The following is a 6,819-nucleotide window of genomic DNA, read 5'->3' on the forward strand; positions in this document are numbered from 1 at the left end:
GGGGTCTCTGTTTCAGAAAGTGGAAATAAAAGAGAAAAGAGCACAGGAAGCTGTTTTAAGACACAGAAAAGAGGAAGTAGGGCTGTTGTACAAGTGGGCCCATGCAAAGAAAGAAAAACAGTTAGATGCAATTTAAGATGGTCTAGAGTCACACTTGCAGAAACTGTGTTGAAACCAAAGAAAATGGAAGTGAACAGTAAGGACGCTGAAACCAAACTGAGTAAGAGATAGGAAGCTGAGGCTGAGGCGAAGACTGATCAGATAGCGACGCCCACTGCCCCCACCATACAGAGACTATACTAAGATCACTCACCCCCGTAAAACCCAACTATAAGCCAGCAGCCGAAGCAGTTAGTGGTCAATAGAGAACATGAAATTTAAACATTGGGATGGTGAAAATGGAGCAGCATACATAAATAGATGCTGTCAAGAGTGGGAAAAAGCATGCGATGAAAACCAAATGTCTAACGCTGTTACTAATAGAATTTTCAGGGCAGCAGTGTTACAAGGAGCTCCAGCTGTGACCCAGGCCATGGAAAAGTCTCCTGAGGTACCAGGCAGTGATGATGCTAAATAGGAAAGGTATGCAGTAGATTTCATAGACAAAGCAGTAGAAAGAGCAAAGAGGGAAGTGAGTTGCTAAAGCTGCAAAAGAACTTCTGAAACTGCAGTTTGAGGAGAGGAAGTCAGCTAAAAATAAAATAAGGGCCTGAATGCCTCCCCACTTCCTGAAACAGACAACCCAATAACATTGTTTACAGATGGTAGCTGCCACAGGGCAGATGATGAATTTCTGAAAGCAGGCTTTGCTGTGGTTAAATTACAGAATGATCAAGTGGTCACCATACAATCTGGAACCCCTAATTGGCAAACAATCTGCACAAAAAGCAGAACTATTGGCTCTAATCAATGCATTGAGACACTCAAAAGGACAGTCTGTCAACTACTCTGATTCTGCATATGCAGTATATTCATAGCCCACATGGAGCCCCCTGTGTGGATCAGATGTGGATTCACAACTTCTTTTGGCCGGCCTATTACTCATGAGAAAGAAGCAAGAGAGCTCTCTGAAGCCATAATGTTGCCAAACAAAGTGGCTATTATCAAGTGCACTGGTCATTCTCAAGGAACTGACCTAATATCAAGTGGGAATATTGCAGCAGACTTGGCGGCAAAACGTGCCTCAGACTACCTACAGGGTCAGTTTGTGGTCACTTCTTGGCCAGACGTGACATCCCTCCTACCAGAATTCTCGAGAGAATTCTTATCTGAGCAGCAAGACATGGCTGCTCCTGAAGGAAAGTCTGTGAACAAAGGGGCAATCAGACATGATGATGGCCTTTGGACAGCACCCGATGGTAGAGCTTTGCTCCCAGCGTCACTAGTCTCAAGCGTGTTGAAAGAAGCCCACACACATGCACACTGTGGTGATAAGCAAATGTCGCGAGTATTGCAATCATGATGGCATCCTTTTATGCCACACCTAATTTCTCGGTACATAACGACATGTGACATCTGTCAGATGCACAATGTCAAACCAACTATGAAACCATCTCAGGGATCGTTCCCATTGGCAAATGGCCCTGGGGATGAAGTTATAATTGATTTCACTGACATGATTGAAAGGGTAAATGGTAAACGATACTTGCTTGTTATGATTGATGCATATACTGGATGGCCAGAGGCCTTCCCGGTGGGCAAGGAAGACAGCACTGCTGTCATTAAATGTCTGATAAACCATTACATCCCACGTCATGGTTTTCCGAGCTGGGTCAGATCTGACAACGGCTCACACTTTAAAAATGAACATTTGGCTGATGTAGAAAAGGCATTGGGTTTAGTACACCATTTCGGAGCAGTCTATCACCCACAGTCACAAGGTAAGGTTGAGCGGTTGAATCTAACATTGAAAAACAAATTGGCTAAAATCTGTGCACAGACTAAATTGACATGGTTGGCTGCTCTTCCACTGGCTCTGATGTCAGTAAGGAGCTCTGTGAGTAGGGCAACAGGATACACACCCTTTGAACTGTTGACTGGTCGCCAATTTCCTGGCCAACTGACCCCACTACAATTGGAACCAGTACAACTTTTATCACACAAAATTTACTATGACAAATTGACTGCTCTAATTGAATCTTTTGACAAAATGTTACCAACTGATTTTAGGGGACACGAATATCCAGCACCCCTAACTGACCGAACTTGGGACTGGGTGAGATTGAGAATCTACAGGCGTAAATGGAAAGAGCCTCGCTGGTCTGCTCCAATTAAGTAACGTCCGGCGGACCCACAGCCCAGATAATTAAACGACACCAGAGTGGACCTTGCTTCGCAGGTCCAAGAGAGGGAGGATACCACAGGAGATGCAGGAGGGAGTGAGGGTACCACAAAAGGAGGTGACACACAAACACATACACACGGAAAAATGTTCATCCATCACAAAGTAACCTACAAACTTTGCAGGTGGTCCATAAAACTGGGGATTTATTCACAGCCCCTAAAGGAGAAGCTGTAGCCCATTGTGTCAGTGCAGACTGTGCATTTGGAGCGGGGATAGCAAAAAAATTCAGAGAAAGATATGGGGTTGACAAGGTAAAGGCCCAGAGGAAAACGAAAGGTGACTGTGCTATAACTCACAAGGCAGACAGAATAGTTTTCCACCTGATCACAGAAACACTTGCCAGAGACCTACCCACATATGAGGACTTTGAGAGCAGTCTAATCTGCATGAGAATGTGGTGTGACAAATTACACATCACCAGATTATCCATAGGGGTGTGGTTTGGACACGTTGGAATTCTATAAGAGTTCTCCACATTATTGAAAAGACGTTTAAAGGCCAGAATATAACCATTTCAGATTATATGTTAGAATAAGTTTACTGTGCTTGCTATTTTTTATTGTAGCTTTGATATTGATTATATATTACTTGCTGTGAACACAATAATGCTGTGAAAAATAAGATAAAGGGAGGATCAGAATTGAATAATAAGTCAATATCAATAAAACATGAGGGTCAAGTTGTGGGAAAACTGGAAACTACTGGGGATCGTGGGGATATTAACACTGATAATAGTGGGGACAATTCTAGGAGTAGGAAAAAGTCAGAACAGGAATGAAACCTCAACTGTAAAACCAACCAGAGTAAAAAGATCCCTAGGGGAAGAAAACAGGTGTTCCAAGTATTATGGAGGGCTGTCCATAGAATATGTAAAGGGAGAGACAACATCTTACACATTTGATCTATGTCAGGTAATTGACTGTGGGGGACACAATAATTCGTGGCGAGGATATGACGTATATGTTTGTTTTGATCAGACTATGAATGCATGGTGTAACACGATGGGTAAAGCGGATAATAAGTGGTGTAGAGGGTGGGATCAAGTAGTGGGGTACACAGGGAAATGGACGCCAAACCCAACATGGTTAGGGAATTTTAAAAACGAGTGGAGAAAACTGAAAATACAAAGGGATTATAGTGCTACCCAGAACCCTATAACTATGTCGATAGGAGAGTGGACAGGATACCCCTAGATAAGACCCATTATGCTGGGAAAAACAATCCGCCTAAGTTTCTCCATATACTAATAGAAGTCGAGATATCAGAAACTGACCCCCTGGGAATCATAGAAGTTGAGTTTTTAGATAAGGTCAATGTAAAAGATAGAAACAAGACAACGACTATAGGACCCCCAATCAGAGATCATAGTAGAGAAATTAGAGGTCGAAGGGTTGTGATAGAAATGGACTACACCAAATTAACTCCTGAAGATAATTTAGATATCACGGGATAAGGGAAAACTACAGAAGGTATATGTGCAATGGTCAGGTTAGCTGCACTAGTCACAATGATTGGACATAAACACCAAATTACAGCCACGAGACGAAGGAGAAGCTTTGATCTAACAACTAATTGTCGAACCTATATAGACTAAATAGGGATCCTTAGAGGAGTCCCTGATGAATACGAACTAGTAGACCAAATTGCTGCCGGGTTCTAGAATATCCCAATAATTTCAGCCCTATTCCCTGTCACCCCAAGTAAAATGTGGATAGAATAAATTATGTACATTACAATGTAATGAGATTGGCAAATCTGACACAAGATGCTGTAGAAGGATTATTAGAACAATTGGCCCCAACCTCATTAATGGCAATACGGAATAGAATAGCACTAGACATGCTATTGGCGAAAAAGGGGTGCCATGTTCCAAGATTTTTGCTGCACTTTTATTACCAATAATACCGCCCAGACGGATCAGTAATGAGGGCTTTAGAAGGATTAAAAACCCTTTCCAAAACAATGGCAGAACACTCTGGTGTAAATAACCCATTTGATGATTGGCTGACCGGTGTGTTTGGAAAATATAAAACGATGTTTACATCCATTTTGATCTCTATAGCTACCTTTGTGGCCATGATAGTGACCTGTGGATGCTGTTGCATCCCGTGTATCAGAACATTGTGTAACAGGAAGATAATAGCAGCAATTGAGAAGATAGAGCTCCACCTCCTTACACAATGCCTCTGCTGGTATCTTGCGGAAATAATGATGAGGAGGAAGAGGAGGAGGAATATGACTTTTAAATGTTGTTTTTTCCCAATAACTGTGCTTCTTTGCAGATGCTGATTCATCACAAGTTATGTGTTTTTTAGATATTGATGTTTGAGAAATTTGCTGTTTGAAAATGTGTTAAGATTTAAATTTTGATTACTGAAATGTTTGTAGTCTAGATAATTTCAGTGTGATTGATTCAGCTGACATGTTGTGGTTGCCCAAACGTCAATTAGGGGACCGACTGGGTGACTTTCCCCATAGGGGTTTTCGGCCCAGTCCAGCCTGAGCACACTGGTTTGTAGGGAATGTTATTTTTTATTATTATTACATTTTAAGTACTTTTCTTTCTAGTAGTCTGATATGATGTGTCAGGTGAACATGTGGTGGCTGCCCATAAGCCAACTAGGGGGCCGCTTGGGTGTCTTTCCTCACAGAGGTTTTCGACCCAAGCTCATCTGGACATATTGGACCAAGACTTCTGAGATTTTTTAAGTGTTTATTAAGTGGTGTGGCCTCTTTTCAGAGGCCAAGAGAGGGACCTACAACATACATACATACATATACATACATACATATATATACATATATACATATATATATATATATATATATATATATATATATATATATATATATATATATATATATATATATATATATATATATATATATACACAACTACTTAATAGTTCAACATTTACGAATGCATTATCAGGCCCGTAGCCATGGTGGGGTGGGGGGGATGGGGGTTCGGGTGGTTCGAAAGACCTACCCCTCACTGACAAAGGTACAGAACTTGTCCCTACATGAGCTCTTTTGTCCTATTTTGACTGCTAAGCCATTATTCACTGTGAAAATAACTCATCGAAGAAGGCTTTAAGATCGAGAAGAAACTTACATAAGTGAAGTCATCTTTACTGACCTACTGTATTGTTGCTAAATAGCAAAAACATTTTACAAGTAACATTTATGCTAAATCTTGGACCTTATTCTTGAAAGAAAAAGACCAATAAAATAGTGTGAAGCACCAAAAGCTTCAGTTTAGTCCATTTATTAATCTGGAGTCACCACAGCGGAATGAACCAACAACTTATCCAGCATATGTTTTACGCAGCAGATGTCTTTTCAGCTGCAACCCATCACTGGGAAACACACATACACACTCACACACACTATGGCCAATTTAGCTTATTCAATATGAAGGTTTGGACTGTAAGGGAAAACGGAGCACAAGGAAGAAACTCAAGCCAACATGGGGAGGACATGCAAACTCCACACAGAAATGCCAACTGACCAAGCCAGGGCTCGAATCAGCGACCTTCTAGTGAGGCAATTGTGCTACCCACTGCGCCACCGTGACGGCTATTTTGAAGCTTATACAATCTATTCAAAAAACCTTTAGTTCATCTCTCAGAACTAAATTTCCGTATCAATAACCAAGTCAGTGCCATTATAAAGACAAGTTCTTGTGGCATTGTGTACGGATAAGACAGTCAAATTACTTAGTCATGTTTTTAATACGGCAATGTACTCTGGAGGGCTGCTCTGGTGTAAACGATAACAGTTTATGATTTTTTTTGATGCTTGTACTCTAATTTGTTGACAGATCATGTCATTACTGAAACTACTGATTACTGATACTGAAAGGAAAAGACAGCACCGCATAGCACAAAGAAAAAACAAAAGTAGAAATGTGAACATCGGACAACCTCCTTTTAGACCTTCATTAGAAAAGTCAAGATTCACCTGGGAGAAATGTACCAATTGTAGTCAGATTTAGAAAAACGTCTAATGGAGATGTCTAAAAAGATCATTATGACAAAATATTATGACAACTTGTTCAGCCATTTTGCAAGTAAAGACTCATGCTATGAATAGGCATGGGCCGGTAGAAGTTTCTGACGGTGTGATAACCTTGGATAAAAATATCACGGTATTGTGTTTACTGCTGTAAAATTATTTCTTTTTAAATGTCTTAGTAAAAACAAACAACACCCCCCCCCCCCATTTAACACAATATATAACATTTTAGGGAACATTTATAATATTTTGGAGCAATAAACATGTCAGGCTACATAATTAAAATAACCATTGACTTATACGATCTTCATTAGCTTCAAAAACACAGATTTCCTTGCAACACATCAACAAAAAACCTTTACATAAACCTTAGAAATGGTATAACAAAACATTTTTGCTTTTCAATACCTTGACTTTTCCAAACCACGTTAAACCTTGAAACCGGTTATCCTCCCATG

This window comes from Danio aesculapii, chromosome 5, assembly GCF_903798145.1.
Source record: "Danio aesculapii chromosome 5, fDanAes4.1, whole genome shotgun sequence".
NCBI classification, from domain to species: Eukaryota; Metazoa; Chordata; class Actinopteri; order Cypriniformes; family Danionidae; genus Danio; species Danio aesculapii.